This window comes from Uloborus diversus, chromosome 5 (genome assembly GCF_026930045.1).
Source record: "Uloborus diversus isolate 005 chromosome 5, Udiv.v.3.1, whole genome shotgun sequence".
Taxonomy (NCBI): domain Eukaryota; kingdom Metazoa; phylum Arthropoda; class Arachnida; order Araneae; family Uloboridae; genus Uloborus; species Uloborus diversus.
In genome coordinates this window covers 170,378,709-170,398,623 of record NC_072735.1, presented here as the reverse complement: position 1 = coordinate 170,398,623, position 19,915 = coordinate 170,378,709, and the positions used below count along the sequence as shown (strand labels likewise).

Here is a 19,915-nt window from a genome sequence, read left to right as displayed (position 1 = left end):
TGCTCTGATATAAGGAGACACAGTTGATCCGGTCTAGATCAAATTCCCGGGAAGAAATGGAATTTCAAGATGAGGAAGTTTCGGTGGTACAAAGTTTTGGTAAAACTAAAAACTGAGTAATTGGAACCAAGTCAGAGGGTTAACATTTTCTGTAAATTAAAATTCTTCTGCTATAATATTGAAAATTTAACATTACGATTTACTGTGATTGCATTTTACTAATTATACTAATAACATTGCAAATGAGTTTCGACAGTCAGGATGATTGCTTAGATAAGAAGGAATGTTTCCTGCTCACAACTTCTGCTGTTGGCAGGGGTGCCCCGAACTTACTCTTGTTGGGAGGGTGGACATGCTCAGTTTGCCGGATGAAACTCCAAACTTTCCAGAATGTAGATAATTTTACCGAATCGTCAGGCAAATATATTTCCGAATAAGGAAATTTTTAGCAAGTCACAGTGACCTCCCATTGTGGTACCCCTAGCTGTTGGTGACATTTCATTAAGCGCTCAAATCCTAAAGCCGCGAAATTCGAAATATAGGTGGAAAAATTTTCAGACAAACATGAAGAAACCTTAAATTTTTATTACAAATGTAGGGGAATTGAAAATTTTAGACTTAGAGAGTTTTGTTTCAAATACACATGTTATAACAGAGGTAAACAGGTTTGACGGTATATATTCCAGACCATAGGTTCTCAAATGCAACTCTCCTCCAGACGGCTTCGCTGCTACCCATCAACTTTTATTATGCACTGATGCTTTTGTATGCCGTGCACGAACCATGTGGCCATGCTTTCATTGTTGGGAAATGTTCTTCGAGCAAAATGTGGGGGACGTTGAATACATTATGCTAAGCAGTGAATCTCAAGTGCTAAAGCAATACATCGAACTTTCGAACAACCAATACAAAAACTGACAAAAAAAGATGTTCCCCCTTTGCTTCAATCTTTTTTACTGTGAAACTAGTGCTGCTTGGGAATTAATGATAAAAAAAGCTACTCCTAACGATTTCTTTGTCGTCACGTCTGACGCTGAAACTTGCAAGAAAGTAACTACTGGAAATCGATATAAAAGATTTGCGCACGTGTGGCACGTCGTCGTCCTTTCCTTACGAATCGAATGACTGGTAACCGATGAAAAGAGTTTTGTTTCTCAAGACATTTTTTCCCCTATACTGAAGACATTTGAAAAAATCTAGTCGCTTTTTTCCCCCTTTGGTCGATGGGGTGTGCCCCTCTACTTTATCTTGAACGCTGAGAAATATGGGATTCAGTCATGAGGTGCACTGAATGTCTTCAGAATTGAAAGCTGAATTGGATTGTAATACATATTTATTGTTTTTTTTTTCTTTAAACTATTATTTTTTGAGCAAACACACGATCCTCAGTTGAATGAAGTTGACGTTCCGGGTCACTTTTGAGTCCTATACCCATGTAGTCCTTCGTGCCCATGTAGCTCCTCCTCGGTGGTGGCGACCATGTGCCCCGGAAGCTACATTCTTTATACTTAATCCTCTCGATTTTACACAATCCTCTTTAGACACAAACAGCATCCAACTTAAATCTTCTGACATTCATTTGAATTTTGACATCTTGAATTCAAATTATGTTTTTCTCAATTATGATTGCGGTAGGAGCCATTTATAGAAACAAAAAACCCAGCGAGCAGGGTTCTATTGTAATTCGCGATAGCGAAAAACATAATTTGAATTCAAGATGTCAAAATTCAAATGCCAAAATTTGAATGCCAGGGGCTAGAAGTTGCGTGCTGGATGTTGGATTTTTTCGGGGTGGGGGCGGGGTCGATATACAATCATTCAGTATAACTTTGATCCACCATTTCTTTCGTTTCACCTTCCCCGCTCATATTTGAAAGATGTTATTGCGTTTGTTGGCAAAAAATTAAAGAAGAACAAAAGTATAATACTGGGTGAACCTAAGTTAGTCAAACTTTAAAAGCTAATACAGTAATAGAAAATACCTTAACGATTCGGAATCACAGTGAATTGTAGGGTCAGAAATGCATTCATCATGCGATAGATGGTGTTCTATGGAAGTTCTGGAGTACATAAATTCTCAGAATAGTGCATGCAATGAAACATTTTTTTTTTTAGAAGATAAAAGCAACATTTCTGATGCGAAAAGTGAAAAAATATAACAAGCACATGTTTTGGGGTTGCAAGAAACTCCTTTTGTATTGCAAAAAAAAGTGAGCTTGCGATGCTGAAAAGAAGCCACTAAAAAGACATTTTTTATCACTCAGACGATATCTGTTCTCTAACATAATTGGTGTTTGAAAGAAAGACTATGAATACAGTTGTTCAAGGTATCTTTGAGATAGTTCCGGATAACTTTGCACTACAGTCTATTTCTCTTACGGGAAGAAAAAAAAAAATAGAAGTCCTAGTGATGCATTCTTGCTGGCAAGGTCATAAACTAAGATTTCTGCTCTGAACGATTTAAACACATACTATACAGTAGATCCTCATTTATACAGCCCCCATTTATCCGGATCTCCGGGTTATCCGGGTGAAATTTGCAGAGTTAAAATAATTACCTTTACTTGTACTCAAATAATAATTTTAAATCATGATTGCTAGATCGGAACTATAAATTCGCCAAATATTCTGTTTTTGTTTTGATTAAACGTAAAACACCTACATGGAACTTACAATAAAGTAAATATTACTAATTTAACAAATAATATGGCGTACTCAGAGCGTCCTCAGTACGACACTACTGCAACTGAACTATAAATGACTAGTCGAACCGTGCGGAACTCCGCATTGTGCTTCGAATCGTTTCATGTGGCGTTTTGTTCCTTAAAAATTTCAAACGAAGAACATAATGAAGAAGAATCGAAATAGTAAACGGAAAAAAGTAAACGTGCAGAAGAAGGCATGTAATTTGAAGACATCAGCAACAAAACTCGTTAAATACAACGTTGTGATAATGTGATCATCGCTCACCTTTTGGTTGTACGTATTTTCAATGCAAACATAAATTTCATTAAAAGTGTGACTGAGAGACTCGTGAAAAAGCAGTAATTGTGCGTATGAAAAAACGTTGGATGTGGCAAATACAGTCCTGCTTATGTGAGCATTTGACGGGGGGAGGGGGGACATTAAACAGATATTTATTGGCACGGATTCGAAGTAGCACCATTCTGGTTAACAGTACGACACTCCAATCAACCGAGCAGTTGCGCCTTTGTTTTCGAATGCTATTCATTTATGTGTAATAAAAAACAGCAAAAAAACTTTTTATCAAAAAATAAATAAATAAATAAATAAAAGACCATGCGTCTATGTTTTGTCATTAGCTAGCATGATACGCTTTAAAATTATTTGTAAAACATGGAATTTAATTAAGGAATGAGGAAGGTATCGCGTAACGATTAAAACAAACGTTCTAGAGAAATAATAAATTAAATTGAAAATAAGTGTTTTTATTTTTGAAAATTGATGCAATTTCTTTTAGCAGGCAGCTTTAACCGTTACGGCTTGAATGCCAGCACATGTTTTCCTTATAATCGAACACTTAAAATTCAAAACCAAAACCAGTTGAACTGAGTTCGTTTTTAAGTGTATTTTTTCGAACGCAGACAAAATGAATTTTTTCGCGCCGAAAGCAGAGGAGTAGAAAATGTTTTCTTACTAATGAAGTTGTTAATAATTTTAATGTTTTACATCGTATTCGAATAAATAGTTAAAGGTTTACTGGGTGAAACCCGTAATTTCAATTTGGCGTAACATTTTTTTCATTTATACAAAAGGTCAAACACTGCTGTTAGAAAAATCTACATTTCAGCATACAATGAAAAAGTTTTTCTGGACAAAAAGGATTCCTTTGAGGTGTGAAATTTTAAAGCTAATACTTTTTTTTATGCTTACATTATGCTTTGTAATCTGAACGGAGTCAAAGCTTAAAAAAAGAGAAAAAAAGAAAAGAAAGAAAGAACACCCTTCGATTAATAGTCAACTTATCTGAGTAATAAGTGTTGCCTGCATAAAGGAGTCAAAACGCCAAGTAGCATTCCCGTCGCATTTATTTTATTGCCTTACGTGTGTTATCTGTTGCATGTTTTGAGTTCATGTAATGCGTAATATTAATCTAAATTAGCTATAATTTCGGACATCCCATGCAGGGCCCTAATTGTAGTTCAGCTAGTTTATAACCGAACACTCTACCGAAAAAACCTTATCAATTCAACCGAGCAACCAAGTCCAGTGCCTTTAAAGTTTATTAAAAAAATAAAAAAAAAGGTCCCCCCCCCCCCCCGCCGAAAGCGACGCAAAAAATTGGAAAATTGTATTAGCATTTTGCTTTAAAAAAAAATCCGCATAAGAACTACAGACTGCATCAAGGTTTTGCAACAGCAAGGGGCGTTTCCAAAAAATTAATTCTTAGACCTTAAGTCTGTATTTCGTCATTAGCCGGCCCGATAAGGTTTGAAATGAAGGGGAAATTTCTTCAAGAAATAAGAAAGATCTCGCATACCGACAGAAAAATAATTTACAGAAATAATACATAAGATGATATAGTGAAGAAAAGTATTTTTATTTTTGAAATTTACACAATTTGTAATCGCGCGCAAGCTGCTTGAACCGTTATGGCTTAGATGGCAGCACGTGTTCATCATTTAACCGAACGGTTAAAATACAAAATCAGTTGAACTGAGTTCGTGTTTTAATCGTAGCTTTTCGAATGTAGTAAAATGTGACTGGCCTTTTGTTTTTTACCGGAAAAAAAAAATTATATTTTACCCATCAAGTTGTTAGTAATTTTAATGCTTTGCTTCGTATTCTAATAAATATTCATAGTTTAACTAAACAAAGCGTAATTTGGGGTAGTAAATTTGTTATTTGTACAAAGGGTCAAAAACTGTCATTAGAAGAATCTACATTTCAGTATACTTTTTTTTTTTTTCTGAACAAAAAATTATTCCATTGTAGTCTGAAATCTTAAACCTGATACTTATATTTTCGCTTACATTATGCTTTAGTTCTCTGACCAGAGCCAAAGCTTTTAAAACAGAAAAAAAAAAAAAAAACCTTACAACTAAGCATCAATCTAGCTACAGGTTGCATCAAGTTTTCGTACCAGCAAAGAGCGTTTTCATCTCATTTTTTTAATTACCTCACTTGTGTTATTTATTGTGTTTATGAAATGCGTGATATTTGTTTAATTTTTTGATACAGATCATCCTAGCCGGGCCCGAACACTCGTTCTTCTGGTTACCAGTCGAACGCTCTGCCGATCGAACTATTCAGCTCCGTCGGTCACAGCGCAAGTCAAACTTATAAATTTAACCGAAAACCTCAGTCCGGTGCTTTAAAACAGGTTTTTTTTTTTGACAGAAAAAAAAACATATTTTAGACCGTGAGTCTATTTTTCGTCATTAGCCTGCACAATAAGCTTTAAAATGAGGTGTAAATCAAAGAAATCGATCAAGAATTGAGGAAGATCTCCTGTAGGAACAAAAAACAGGCTACAGAAATAATATATAAGGATAAAGTATTTGCGAAAAACTGTACTATGTAATTTTGTTGCGTAGCATTGTTTTTGTCTGTTTTAAAGATAAGTCTGCTTTTTTAAAAATGTGTTTTGCTTATTACCCGGATTGTACGGATTTTTATTTGAGCCGCTCAGAAGCCAATGCGGTTAAGTCCAAAACACAAAAATTGAGAAAATTAATGTTTTTTGATACATTAGTTTTTAAAATTCTTTGTTTATTAATTTAATTAGAAAAGTGTATAAAATCTTTTTTCGAAATGTAAACTCTGCAAAAAAACAAGATATGTACAGGATGTGTAAATAAAAACGTAAGTATTTATTGAAATAATGACAGCATCTTAAAAATTTTAGGACTTATACCTTTTGGCAGATGAAAAATATAAGAAATTTATGTAAAAATAATAAAATAGCATTTATTGTCATAAGTTTTATGTTAATTCATCATAACAAAAACCATCTTCTTACATGTTATTTAAATGTAAATCTTGATCTCCATGTGTTGTCCTTAATGTCCTGTAAAAGTAGTGTTTAATTGGAGGTATATACTTTACTGAACATATGATGTCTTTTTTTGTTTCTCTTGAAATTGTTCTGAATATAGGTTGAGTTATATTTTTTAAATTTACTGGCCTACCTTTTTTTTATTTATTTATTTAAAATCAATTACATGAAAGGTATCATCCTCGTCAAAATTATGTTTGAACTTAATGCTGCTTGGGTTCCAATTTTATGCATCTCATATTAAGCCAATTGACTTTTAATCCACTTGTTGATTTTTTTCCTGTTGGTAACAGCTTCTTCCAATGGTCTTGTGAAAAGAAATTCTCATGGATTCTTTTCGACAACTCTGAAAGGGTTCTTCCTTTTACTATTTTGTATTATATGATACCAGTCACTAGGGTTATAAATATACAGAATTTTTTTGCATAAGCTTCTATAACTGCAAAATCAGCATCATTGGGCAAATAACTGTGCCCACTTAATAAAAATTTAAGCTCAATTGATTCAGCCTTTATGTCTTCACTCTGAACCAATTTCATTAAACTTAACAGTTTTTATATTTCGATTCTGTCCTGAACATGAATCTGAATACATTATAATTTTTTGAAAATCCTTTGCGTACAATTTAATGTGTTTAGATAAACACGATGACACTTCTTATGAACCCCGCGATGCTTGGGTTATAGGCCAAACATACATGTAGCCCTCGTTAGTCTTTAAATCATGGCAACCAAGATTGTATACATATAAGTTTCTCTTGTAATAAGCAACTGATGTGGATAGTTTCAGAAATGGTAATGCTTTTTCGAAATCAAAACTGAACATGCATATTTCGTCTGAAGCTCTTAGTCGATCATTAGCCATACTATTACGGGGAATTTCTGCATCTCGCAAGTGTTCGTCATGTTCAACTTCAGCTGCATTTTTTTCTTCATCTATTGTAGATTGCTTTTTTATTACCAAATAATCGGATGTTGCACAAGTATCTTTTGAAGGTTGCTTAAAATGTAAGTTAAGTTTTGTCGAAAATATATGGTAATAAAACTTTTCCTTTACTGGTGCAATTTGCTCTTCATTACATTGTTCGACATACAGGTTATACATTTTTGCAATAGAAAAATCTGAATTCAAGTATCTGCCACTGGGATTATGACTTCTTGTATAATGAATTTCTTGTTTTTCAGTGTTGCCAACAAATATCGAAAGAAGAACAATTTAATTTTTATTTCAAAGTTTATGTAAAAAAATATTAATAAAAGGTGGACTTATTCACAATGGCTTTTGAAATTATTATACATCATGTTCAGAAGCTATTAAAAAAAGGGCTATCTAACCTAGAAAAAAATAACCAACGAGTAAATCCTTTAATAACTAAGAAGATTAACATTTATTTTATCAAAATTTCCAAAAATCAGAAAATATCCAAAAGTGGACTTAACCGCATTGGCTTCTGAGCGGCTCATTTATCCGGATTGCCTTTGGTTCCAGTTAGTCCGGATAAACGAGGTTGTATAGCATAAAAAATATGGTGCTAAGTTTTCCGGGCTGACTTTAAAGATACTCTGAATAACTAATGAAGCAAGCTAGTTTTATGCGGGGAAGGGGGGGGGAGGGTCTAATGAGAAAATTTTTGTTCTTCCGAGCTCCCGCAGAATACCTCTCTACCGCATGATGAAAGCGTACTATACTATGTGATTCCTTATCGTCTTGGCATACTGCATCGCCTCTTTACGTTTGGTACCCTTTTTTCAAATGCACCGTGTATACAAAGTTATGCAGGGTTAAAACAGGATTGGTGCGGTGGTGATTGGTGGGGTTTAAATAAATAAATAAATAAATATAAAGTTAGGAAACAATTATAAGAGTTATTTTAAAATGAATAACATTAAGCTTGCTCAAAGTGATCCTGCCACTTAGGGTAACTAGGAACCTTGTGAGAAAAGTGAAGAAAATGTTTTTAATAAAATTAGTGCAACTCTTAGCCAGTTTTTTTTTTTTTTTTTTTAATTTTAAATCACGATTGCTAATTGTTTTCACTTGACCGTCCTTGATGTTTGTTTCCTTTTTCAACCGCACCGTCCTCTGCAGGCGCGACTCCTCCCGGTAACCGCTTCTCCCGTTCGGTAGCTTCCATGTCCTACACACACGCACGCTCATACACGTACACACATACACACACGCACCTTTACACTTATACACACACGCACCTTTACACTTATACACACACGCCAACGTGCATTCACACAGGTCTACGTACACACACTTGCCTACACTTACACAACTGTACACACGTAACCGCCCAAGAGGAGGGACAGGAGCCGTTTCTAGAAACAAGTGAGTAGGGCAGTAAACAATAAGTCGGGTCCTGTCGCAGCTCGTGATTGCGTAAAACCTAATTTGAATTCAAAATTTCAGAATTCAAATTAATCATACTTTTTTTTTTCTTTTGAGCTATCACGATTGCTTATTGTTTTACTGACCGTTCTTGAGGTTCGGTTACTTTTTCAGAATGGACCAGGGGCCTCTGCAGCACCGCCGTCCACTGGCCCATGCAGGAGGTTCTACTCTGGTCCTGAGCATCTACTAGCAGGACTGTCCACCGGAATCCCTTATCCTGGGCAGTGGCGTCCATGCACTACATATAAGGCCACTATATAAGGGGATCTGACTTATCCAACATTTTGGTTCCGAAATCCTAGGGGGACAAAATTTGTATTTGTACAAAAGCCTCGTTGCACAAAACTGGTGCTCAAGCTTTAGATGTGTTGCCTTATTGATGTTTGATCGGTTTATTATGTAAATGAAGAAGATTTCATTAACACAAATGAAAAACAAATAAAATGTGAAAATGAGGTTCATTTCAATAAACATTTCCCGATACATTTTTGTTGAATTTGTGCACTAAGTTATCTTTCTAGATTTACCTTAAGTTACATTTTACTTAAATTATCATAATTTTTTTCACGACATAGCAGCCATCGAATATTATAACGTAATTGTAATATACTAGAAACAAGTTCGGATCCAGAGCTGTCTTGGAACCAAAATGTCGGATAAATCAGCCTGTCCTTTTCAAGGGATTCTACCTACATACACACACATACACATAAGTAGCCGCCCAGGGGGGAAGGGCAAGCTTGGGAGGACTGGTGCCTTTTCCAGAAACAATAGCTCCCAATGAGTAGGGTCTTGTCGTGATTTGTGATTGCGAAAAATATAATTTGAATTCAAATTATAAACATTTTTTTTTCCTTTGATTCTTTAAAGCTCCCCATTTTAAATTCCCCCTAAGTTTAACTGATGTGGTTTTCAAAATAATTTACAGGATCATAATGGCAGAAAATGTACTTTTCTACGTGAAATACTGTTTCATGTGACGTGTGTTTTCGGTGATACTTAAAATCCGAAACATTTTTTATTCATCAGCTTTAATTATATTTGCTCTGTCGTTTGTATCGAGCTATTGATGTTAGTGTTTTGGAGAAGTTTTTCAATCGTTTCCAGAAACAAAAATAAATAATTTTAATTGAAAAGTGTGTTGTCAATGAAGTTAACCAATTAACTTTAAAGCTGAACTCAATCAAACTTAGATTCGTCGATGTTAGGCTCAGCAAATAATACAGATTTTTCAAGACTTTTCTTGGTTCAAGTCATCAGTTTAAACGCGTTTTTGAAAGCTCCCCCCCCCCCGCCTTCCACAATCTTTCCCCTATCATTCGTTTATGTAATTCTACTGAATCTCTCCCTACGCGTGAACTCTAAAACTGTGTTCCTACTGCTTCCATTCATTGATATTACATAAATCGCGTCGCAGTTCATTTCCGAAGTTATTTTGTCAGACAAGATGAATTCTTGCTCTCCCCATGATTAATAATGATAGTTAAGATTAATGTTTTGGTGTTTTAACCTTAACCCGATGAAATATTAACGCCTCAGAAAGCGTCGATACGTAACCGCGCAGCTGTTAGACGGTGAACAGTTAGTCTCGATCGACTTGATTGAAGACGGAGGCTTGCTTTTTTTTTCTGTTCAGTGGGTTCTCTCTATTTCTGTACTGCTGTTTTATTAACGATTCTGAGATTTGAAAACTAATGTTGGAAATGTCTGGTTTGCGTAAGATATTGATGACGTCTGAACCGAAGCATTATACCAATTACCGAGCTCGAGATAATGGATTTTGTTAGTGCGGCGGAACAAGCAATTACTTCAACGAAATTTTGGGAATCAGAATGCCAGATTTATGCATGGAAAGCGTTTCTTTTTTCTGTTAATAGTTATAGATGTGAGATTGAACAATCGAACTGCTTGCTTCATTAAATAGTTTTCTTGATCAATTTATCTCAGAATGGGTGTTAAAAGGATTGAAATTTTCTTCTTCATGGGGATGGAGATAAATTGTCAACCTTTCAGATAATCGATAGGTCAGTGTAGAGCATCGTCTGAAATTGGATACGTTATATGTTTTAAGGTAACATATTTCGATTCCCTGAAAACTGCTCAGTTTTGTCAGATCTTAGTTCCATGTAAATTTTTCCTACGATTGCGCAAAATACCGTTTGGATACTCGTAGTGCTTCCAAAATGAGCTGATCAGACATAAAAATGTCAGCAAAGCAAGTTGGATTACCGCCCCCCCCCAAGTTAATTTTAAAAAGTATGTAATATCTAAACACTACAGCTCTCTTTAAACTACTGTTTTATTGTCTTCTGCTTTTGTCCTGAACTTCACTGAAACCTACTCGATCACGAATTATCAGGACAGGCTAAATTGGTGTAACTTTATTACTGATATCGGAGGGCTGGTATCTCACTTATTGGTCCCTCCTGTGTTTGAGAGGAACAAACGACAAATTCCAGGTGTGTTAGCAGCCACTTGAGAAGCCTCCACTTCCAAAACGGTCTTAAGTTACCCCCCCCCCCCCCACCAACCGTGTAAGAAATGCTATGTGATGATGGACAGTTTTTGACTGTTTACAACTCACTAGAGACGACATTTTAAAAAGAACTGTTGCTAGTTTTGCACTTTCTGAGGATCAATCAGTTCATGGATTATGTCTAATTACTGTTAGAAAATAGATGAAATCGACTACAATAACAACATACTGTCTAATCCTTACACTAAAAAGCAAGAAGACGGAAATAAAATCTTTATGAAGTAGAATCAATATAATGTTTTCGGATCAGTTTTTTACACTACCGTAACTGCTTATGGTTCCTGTTACGACGGCCAGTACCTCAGCTAGCAAATGTACAGAAATTTGTTGTTTGTGTTACGAGATGTTAATAAATCGAAATGGGTGTGTTTTAATCTGGACGAAATTGGTTTGCAAGGCTATTGAATCTCTGCTTTTTCACGCATTAAAAATTTTACATTGATCTGGGTATTACTTGTTCGCTGCAGTCAACTCTCAATCAAATCCAAATGGCAGCTCGCTTAGTTCATCGACTGTTACGTTATAAGGGAAAATGATTTTTAAAGCAGTATCTATATTTTCAACCAGGTCTAGGTTGTAAAGTGTGCTCGAAATTTTGTGTAACTGAAACCATTCATTTTGACACTCTCATGGAGTAGAATGTACTGTAGCATGATATCAGACCAATAATTTTTTGCTGAAAACATTTTCTTTTTTTACAAAATCTTATAACAAGTCCTACTTCAATGTCTGGCCATGTATGTATCCATCAACACTTCTATCGTTTAACAGCTTTAGAAACACAATGCCCAGAGATTGCTGGCTTTATGTCGTGGTAGCCCTTGCATTCTGAGAACATCTCTCCTATCTAGAATTTGATTCACACCGGAAATTTGTTTTGTACCTATCACAGCTTTTTACTTTACTTTCTGAAACACTGCTGCTCTTCGTGTGTTCTACAGATGTACTACTTACTTGTTTACTGCAGTCAACTCTCAATCAAATCCAAATGGCAGCTCTTTTAGTCCATCTACTGTTATGTTATAAGAAAGAATGACTTTTAAAGCAGTATCTATATTCTCAACTCACAACAATCGTAATCATTGTCAAGGGCATTCGACTTGTTCTAATTCATTGCTGGGGCTGTGGGCATTACTGGATGACAGTTTGGGAATTGCTGCTTTTGTTCACCAGGTAACTTAAAATTACATTTAGTGAAAAAAAGTTAGTGGATGCGACATTTCCCCCCAAATTTCCTCAAAATGCATTCTTTGAACGCCACAGAGTTATTAGAATTACTTTGATATTAAATGAATTAGATGGAAATTTATCAAACACCGAGTCATCTTAATCTCTTGATCTAGTTTCTTATGTTATCTTCCAAAATGGAAAATTAATTTTTACGGGCACTTTTTTTTTACTCTATGAACTGTCTTAAACTGCATTGAAAAGCTGTTTTTAGAACCATTTACTTGGTTTGTTGAGATTCGTTTTGCAGTAGAGCGAGAAATGGGCAACAGGTCGACCGCGAAATGATTTCTAGTCGATTGGTGTTAGATAATGGAAGAATACCCTATTCCATATTTATACAGCGTGACGCCATTTAACCTAAAAGACCTCTGTTTTCGTGACTGTTAGTTCTACAAACAATACTTCCAATTGAAAAAATGTTCAGAATAGGATGAAGAGTTAAGATATTAAACATTTGAGGCGGGAAAAAAATAATGAAAAAGTACGAAATCAAACTTTTTATATTTCGATGTACAGTCCCCAAGTCTCCCTTCATTGCATTCAGGGAAATAATCTCATTGAAAAATAATACCAGAACAAAAAATTTGAAACATTTGCGACCAAAATTCAAGGAGATATTCGGGCTCAAAATTAATAGGGACTGTGAAAAAGATGAGATTGTGGAACCTACCACCCTTTCAGAAGAATCACATGCTGTCGAAGTAAAAAAACAAAATATTTGTCTTCTCCATTGCGATTGAAAAATAAATGCAAATGTTATGCTATGACGCGTAAAAATGCACTAAAAATCTTTTGAAAAAACATACTCTATTTAACATAAACATTAATAAAAACATTTAATAAAAACATACTCTTCGCGAGCTGAAAAATTTCGCGAATTTTATTTGAATAGAACCGAAAATTGTACAATCAGCCGCAAGAAAAAAAGGAAGAAAGAAATCACTAGGCTTAAATTTTTGCTATTACAACGGTCTCGTGAACATTGCAAAAACAAGTGCTTTTCTGGCAAATGTATGCCACATACGGTGTAATGCAGCCCGGTCGGGCTGGCTGTTTTCCCCGCATTAACACTGTACTAGTAGAAAAACAACTTTTACAGAACTGTTTCATTCTTGTAAAGTCGGGCAAGCTGTTTTCCAGCATTAACACTAAACTAGTATTGAAACAAGTTTTACAGAATTGTTTCATCTTTTTTATTTGTAATATTGAGAATTTAACTATCATCTAATAAGGCAGGGTCGGCTTACAAGTCCATCACAAAACAATTTCTAGTCAGGTCTACATACGTTGCTCGACTACTTTCTTAATGCCTATTTATGCTGTTTGTGTTTTCTAATCCGAAAATAACATCATTTTTTTCTCACACATTAAATACTCTTCAAGTTTATCCCTTTTCGACATTTTACATACACTCTACGTAAGAAACTTTTAATAGGAAATAGTCAGGTTTGTCATTGATTGGTTTGTCTGTATACTTCTTTTGTACAAATATACTGATTTTTGTGCTCATTTTATTTCACTTGTGTACTGCTAAACCAGTATTTTCAAACATTTTATTTTTAGTTATCCGCTTATTAACAAATGAACGTTTTCGGAAATAGATCGCGACACAATGTTGACTTGTAAAACCTGTGACAGAATTGAAAACTCAAAAAAAAAAAAAAAAAAATTATAATAATAATAATAATAATAAATAAATAAATAAAATAAATTAAAAAAAAACATAATAATCTGTTTCCGCACTTAGCAAGCTTAAGAGTGTAGCGAAGAACAAAAAGGAATATTTGCCATTTCCTTTTCGTTTCTATCAACATCATGTTTCCTAGCAGGCGTAAGTAAAAATAAATAACTAAGAATAAATAAACGAAAAATAAAACAAAATATACTGAATGGAAAATTTAAGGTTTTTTTTTTTTTTTTTTTTGCTGAAGTTATTATTTAAAGTTAATCAATTTGTTAAAGCCAAATTTAACATTTATCAAACTGAGTCGTGTGGCTGGTTGTGTAGTTTTTCAACGATCCCTGTTCCTTACCTTTTTCTAAAATTTCATACGAAAAAAAAAGGAAATAAAATCGAATCGTTCTTTCCCTTTTTAGCTTGAAATTGTGATCCCCTTGCCCCCCTATTCCCCCATTCTATAGTGCTTTATCGAATCGCAATTTTTCTGCATTCTTCAAAGCAATCGAACTTCTGCATAGTGTATCACGGGGGAATTTCAGACAAAGACTCTGCCATCGATTAAATCTCAGAAAGCATCGATGTAAGTGGAGGAGACTGTTCCGAGGTATCGCAATTTCTTTTCGTCGAAAAAACAAAGGAGGAAATATTGAAGTAAAAAATTAAGTAAAAAGAAACGTTTCGATTGAGTTTTCTCTTCTATTCGTTCTGTCCTTTTCTTTTTCAACCGCTCTTCTCTCTCTTTTTCCTCCAATTGGAAGTAATTCAAACCAAGGTAGTCCACTCAATAAAATAGATATAAGATGGAACCAGTATATTCTGTTTTTTATCTTTTATTTTCCTCGCAAAAGCTAATAGGAGTATCAAAGGCTGGCCATATATACTACTTTGGCGCTTTTGGTGTTTTAAAACGTTCGTTTGGATACAAAAGTAATTTCAAATCATATCAACCAAAAAAAGATCCCTCATTTGTCAATAATAATATTATTTATTTATTCATTTATTTATGTATATTTTTGACCAATTTAATTAAATATTGTTTTAATTTTTTAACATTTAAAATATTAATGTAAAACTGATTTTTTTTTTTTTTTTTTTTTTTTTTGTATTTACCGAGAGGTTTAAAAAGGGCTAAAGTTACTTACATTGTTTGCTATTTTAATTCTGGAACTATTTATTTTTGAAAGGACAAAAATTCCATAAATTCGGTAGCACTTTATCGCGTTTTGAGCTGTGGTTATTTAAAGGTGTTTTAGCTTTGTTGACTTAAATTGGTGACTCTCCCTTCTGCTTTTTATGATCTTTAAACTAATCTGCAGCAATAATATGGCAGTAAAAACTGAAAATTAAAAAATACATAATTTATCAAAATTTGAAACACATCTCTTTTAGTTAATCTTTAAAACGTATGTGTTTTAAACATGTTAATTAGGTACTAAAAGGTTATTTCATAATAGGATAATTAGATTTCTTATGGAATATTTTTAAATATTTAATTATGTAGTTATTATTATTATTAGTTACTTCCTTGCTCAGAGTATGAACTCTCCCAGTTAGGGTTAAATGCGTGCTTTGGGAAGGGAAAAATCTCCGCTGTTTTTTTTTTTTTTTTTTTTTAAATTTTGCATTAAGTGATTTAAGACCCTCTAGGAGGAGCTGCTGTGTTCTCTCCAACTTGTTGCTTTGTCGATGCAATGACGAAATTCAATGCCATCCACAAGTCCCGATTAACCTATGAAATTAGGGGAAGCTCGGCCTCATTCTGGGGCCCCCTACTTTTTGTTTCGAGAAATTTTTCTAAACATTTTATGCACATTGATACAACATTGTATAATGTTAAGTGCCCCAACAGAATTCAGATTTAAGTTTATTACTCCTTACCGACTGACAGAAATTTTGTTTATTACATATGTTGCACTTGAATTCTCAGTAAGCTTGGGTAGTAACATTTTTTGCATCATTTTTGGCACTTCACAAAGGAAATAAAATGTCATAAAAGTACATTGTAACAGAGGTGAATCAAATACCACATTTAAAAATCTAGCTTGTAGCTACATTTTATTAAATGTGTCTTCACTTTCAGTAATTTAATTCTTTCAAAAAAATTTTTATGGAAGTTACAATGTTTGTAATTTCTTTAGAAAACGCAGTTAAAAGTAGAAACTGGAAGTGCTGAGTAGTTTTACAGTGATATTTGAGCACGCTAAAAATTCTGAGGGGAAGCTCTAAGTTCCCGAGCGTTTTGGGTAATTAGGCCCTGGCCATCCAAAAGACGATGGATAACCTAAGAAACACTAATAATGTAAAACTATTTACAATAACACTTAAAGCTAACTGTTTACAATAAGATTTCAAGCAACTAGTTGCAACCAGTAGTGCCAACTTGTTGTTTTGTCGATGCAATGACGAAGTTCAATGCCATCCAAAAGGCGGAGGATAAACTAAGACACACTAATAATGTAAAGCTATTTACAATAACACTTAAAGCTAACTGCTTAAGATAAGATATATTTTTCCTAAATTATTTATGAAATTCACCCTGAGTTACCCTACTACTCTGAGTAAAATCTCGCATAACGATATCAGATTACCAATTCTTCCCAAAGCAGGCTTCTCACAAAACAATCTCATCTTCAAATGTGAGCTCTTCCAACCCTTTTCAGTCTTTGTGCTTAACACTCCTAAAAAATCCCGAGAACATTATCTATCTAGAGCCAGTAAAAGTTTTTAATGTCTGCCTGTTTCCTTTGGAAGTATTAAAGTTAACTGGGTTTTGTGCCCCTAAGCTTCTTCTGCGTAAGTTCTCAGCAAAAAATAAATGAATTCTGTAAAAGTTGTTTCTTTGCTAGTGTAGTGTCTATGTAGCGAAACCAACCTGCCCTTGTAAAAATAAGAAAAAGCAACATATAATTGCTCAAAAATGGCAGATTACTGTATATTCATTCAGGCTTACAAAGAACCCCTTTTTCAATGCAAAATAAGTGAGCTTATGTCTTTTCATCCATTAACGAAAATAATCGTCTAGTACTAAGTAGATATTTTCTTTAATGTTCATACAGAGCTTCGATAATTTAGAACAGGGATTGAAATATATAGCGAAGTGGAGTTCAAAAATAATTTAAAGTGTTTTTTCATTGGGATTAGGGAAGGGGGGTGTTGCTCGAGAACGCCAGATAACTTTCATCTGCTCCTGCTGCTGCCGGCTTTCTTTCCTTACACCACATCGGAGAAATTCGATCAGGGTTACCATTCCACTCAACGAAATGAAATATGAGGGGATGACACGAAGAATGTGTTTCGCTTTCTTTTTTCTTTCTTTCCTTCGAGGTTTCTGAATTCTAAGAGGTATTTTGATGGGACCTTTTGAAAATCCTTTTGGATATCATTTCTGCCGACATCAAAGATGAATGCATTGTTGGTTTTGACTTTAGCCCTGTTCCATATGGAACGGGAGGAGGGGAATCTGAGCGCCGCTATCTCTCTTCGGGGATTTTTTCCCTTCCTTTTCTTTTGAAATATCCAGATGTACCCTGCGACGTTAACCTGCACTGCTTATGGTTTGAAAACGTTTATGCTGCATTAGAGACTTTTTAAGTTATATATTTGAAGATCTCATGCTTCTTTCGATTGCTTTTGCACAAGAATTTTTTTTTTTTTTTTTTTAAATGTATTTCACGTTTCTAGTGTTTTAGTGTTTCCTCCACCCCAAAAAGAGGGTAGGGTGCTTCTAGTTAATAGGACACTTTAATTCAATCAAAATTGAACTTTTGAATAGAAATTTTGCTGTAGATAGGGTGCTTTTTTTTTCATTTTATGTAGACTATGTGCATACAAAATCCAAGTATTTTAAATAGTAATTTTTTATAGTTACTCTTACAATTATTTTTTAAATATTTAAATTCTAAAAACCTTTTTAATGTTTAGTTTGAACGTTTCTTAAAAGCATAAACAATTCAGGTTATATGCAAATCAAATCATTAGGGAAACGGGGGAAGTACGTTTCAAGGCCAAAAAAAAACTTGCCTTTGTGATGAAGTTTTGTTAAAACTTCAAAGGGGCATTGAGCTGCACCCTTCGAGCGCATTCCCCGCTGAAGAAAAGACTAAATGGTTCAACTTCGGATGAAAAAAAATAAATGAAATGTTCACGGATATAATCGGAATATATTCTATGAAAGTAATGTAATGGAGGAAGGGATGGGGAGAGATTGTTTTTATGCTAGTGAATGCAGTGCCCGATTTTTTGATCGAAGTTTTTTTTCGGGGGGGGGGGGGGCCTTTTGTTATCAAGATGTTTGCAATAGTTTTTTTCTTTTCTATATCTCCCTCTCCCTCCCAATAAAAGTAAAAATTCCAAAAAAAAAATTTATTTTTGCAGTTGTGTAGCAATGATTTTCGTGATTCTTTGGAAAGGGAGGGTGCTAATGCTTATTTTTTCCTTCTGCTTCTAAAATTCCTTAGATGTAAAAGAATGTGGGGGGGGGAGCAAAGTGAAACAGCAGGGCAAAGTGAAATGTTGAAATATTTACTCTGCTTTGTGCTCCACCTATCGAATAGTATTTGAACTATGTAGTAGCACATATAGCCTATTCCAGTCAGGAAAAAAATACCGCCGAAAATAAAAGTATATGATGATACAAGCAATTTTAAAAAATTGATACTCATATTGTAATTTTTTAAGTCCAAAAAATTTTTTTTTTGATGTTATAAAATGATTAAGTTCTTGTTCTTAACATTTTAAACATTGGGACCTTGTAATATTCGGTACAGTTTATTAATTGATTTATTTACATTCCTTCATTTAGTAATTCACTTATATTAAGCATTTATTCACTTATTTTCTTCATTCACTCTTTGACTCATTCATTTTTCTTCATATATTAATTAATTAATTTAATTATTCGTTTATTGTTTTATTAGATTTTCATTAACTAATTCAACCTTCTATTTACTGATTCAATTGGTCAAAAAAATTTTATACCCATATAGAAAAATATTTCATTTGAAAAAAATTTTATTTTTCACTTTAACCCATAAAAAAAATTGAGAATTTTCCTTTTTTTTTTTTTTTTTTTTTTTGAAGGCACAAATTAACTGCCGAAAATCGCATTTAAAAAGAAAACGTAATGTTAAATTAAAACTTGCATGGGGCAAGTTGTTACTTGTAACAACTAACCCCAACAAAATTGTAACAACTTGCCCCATATGACGCCATTTTAGTTCTTGGCACATATTACAAGTATTATATTTTTGTACCAAACTTTTAAATATGTTAACACTTACCTAAAAATGTAGGCTTTCACATGGTACAGAAATAAATTCGTTATCTGCAACCGCTTCGTCACAAATAGAAAAATAACAGCGGAAAGAAAAATTACTTTGAGACTCAAAAAACCGTTTTCCTTGAGCACTCTCCATGCTACTGACTGCAAGCACTCCAGTGATTGTCAGGGAATGCAGATGGGTGAGTGCTATCATCTACTGCAAGGAAAGTCAGTTTCTCCTGGCGGTTATTTTTAAATTTGAATATAACAACTTACCCCGTGTAACAACTAACCCCGATCTCCCCTACTGTAGTTTTCAAAGCAAATTTACAATCTGTTCATTCTGAAAATGTTCTGCCATCTTAACAATTTTTTTACTTTGCCCCACATAATGCTGCTTTCACATTACTAAGAAATGGCATTTTCTCTGGAAGCATTTTTCTGATTTTAAATGGAAATATTTTTTTACAATACAAATGGGAATATTTTTCACTGTTTTTGACTTTAATGCCACATTGGTGCAAAACTGCTTGTAAGCACTGATGGCAATGATTCAAATTGGCCCTGGTTAATGTAAGCATGATCCAGAGGGGGTCACAACCTCTCCTCGCCTATCCCACCTCTATGTTTTAAAACAACCAAAAGTTTAAAACAGCGTTTTGGAGACTTCAATTTCAAGACATTACGGAGGGAGAATCTCAGACCCTCTATTTGTTTTGTGAATTTTACTTATGCACCATGTTAATAATTTCTTGAGTAACTTGAGTTGGATACTGTCAGTCTGTCCTAGTG

At 34.1% G+C, this 19,915-nt stretch overlaps 1 protein-coding gene across 1 annotated transcript in view; it reads left to right on the top strand.

Annotated features, from left to right (window-relative positions):
- Window positions 1-19,915, top strand: part of LOC129223277 (ER degradation-enhancing alpha-mannosidase-like protein 3) — an 85,937-nt gene that overhangs the window by 29,421 nt on the left and 36,601 nt on the right. The window lies entirely within an intron of this gene.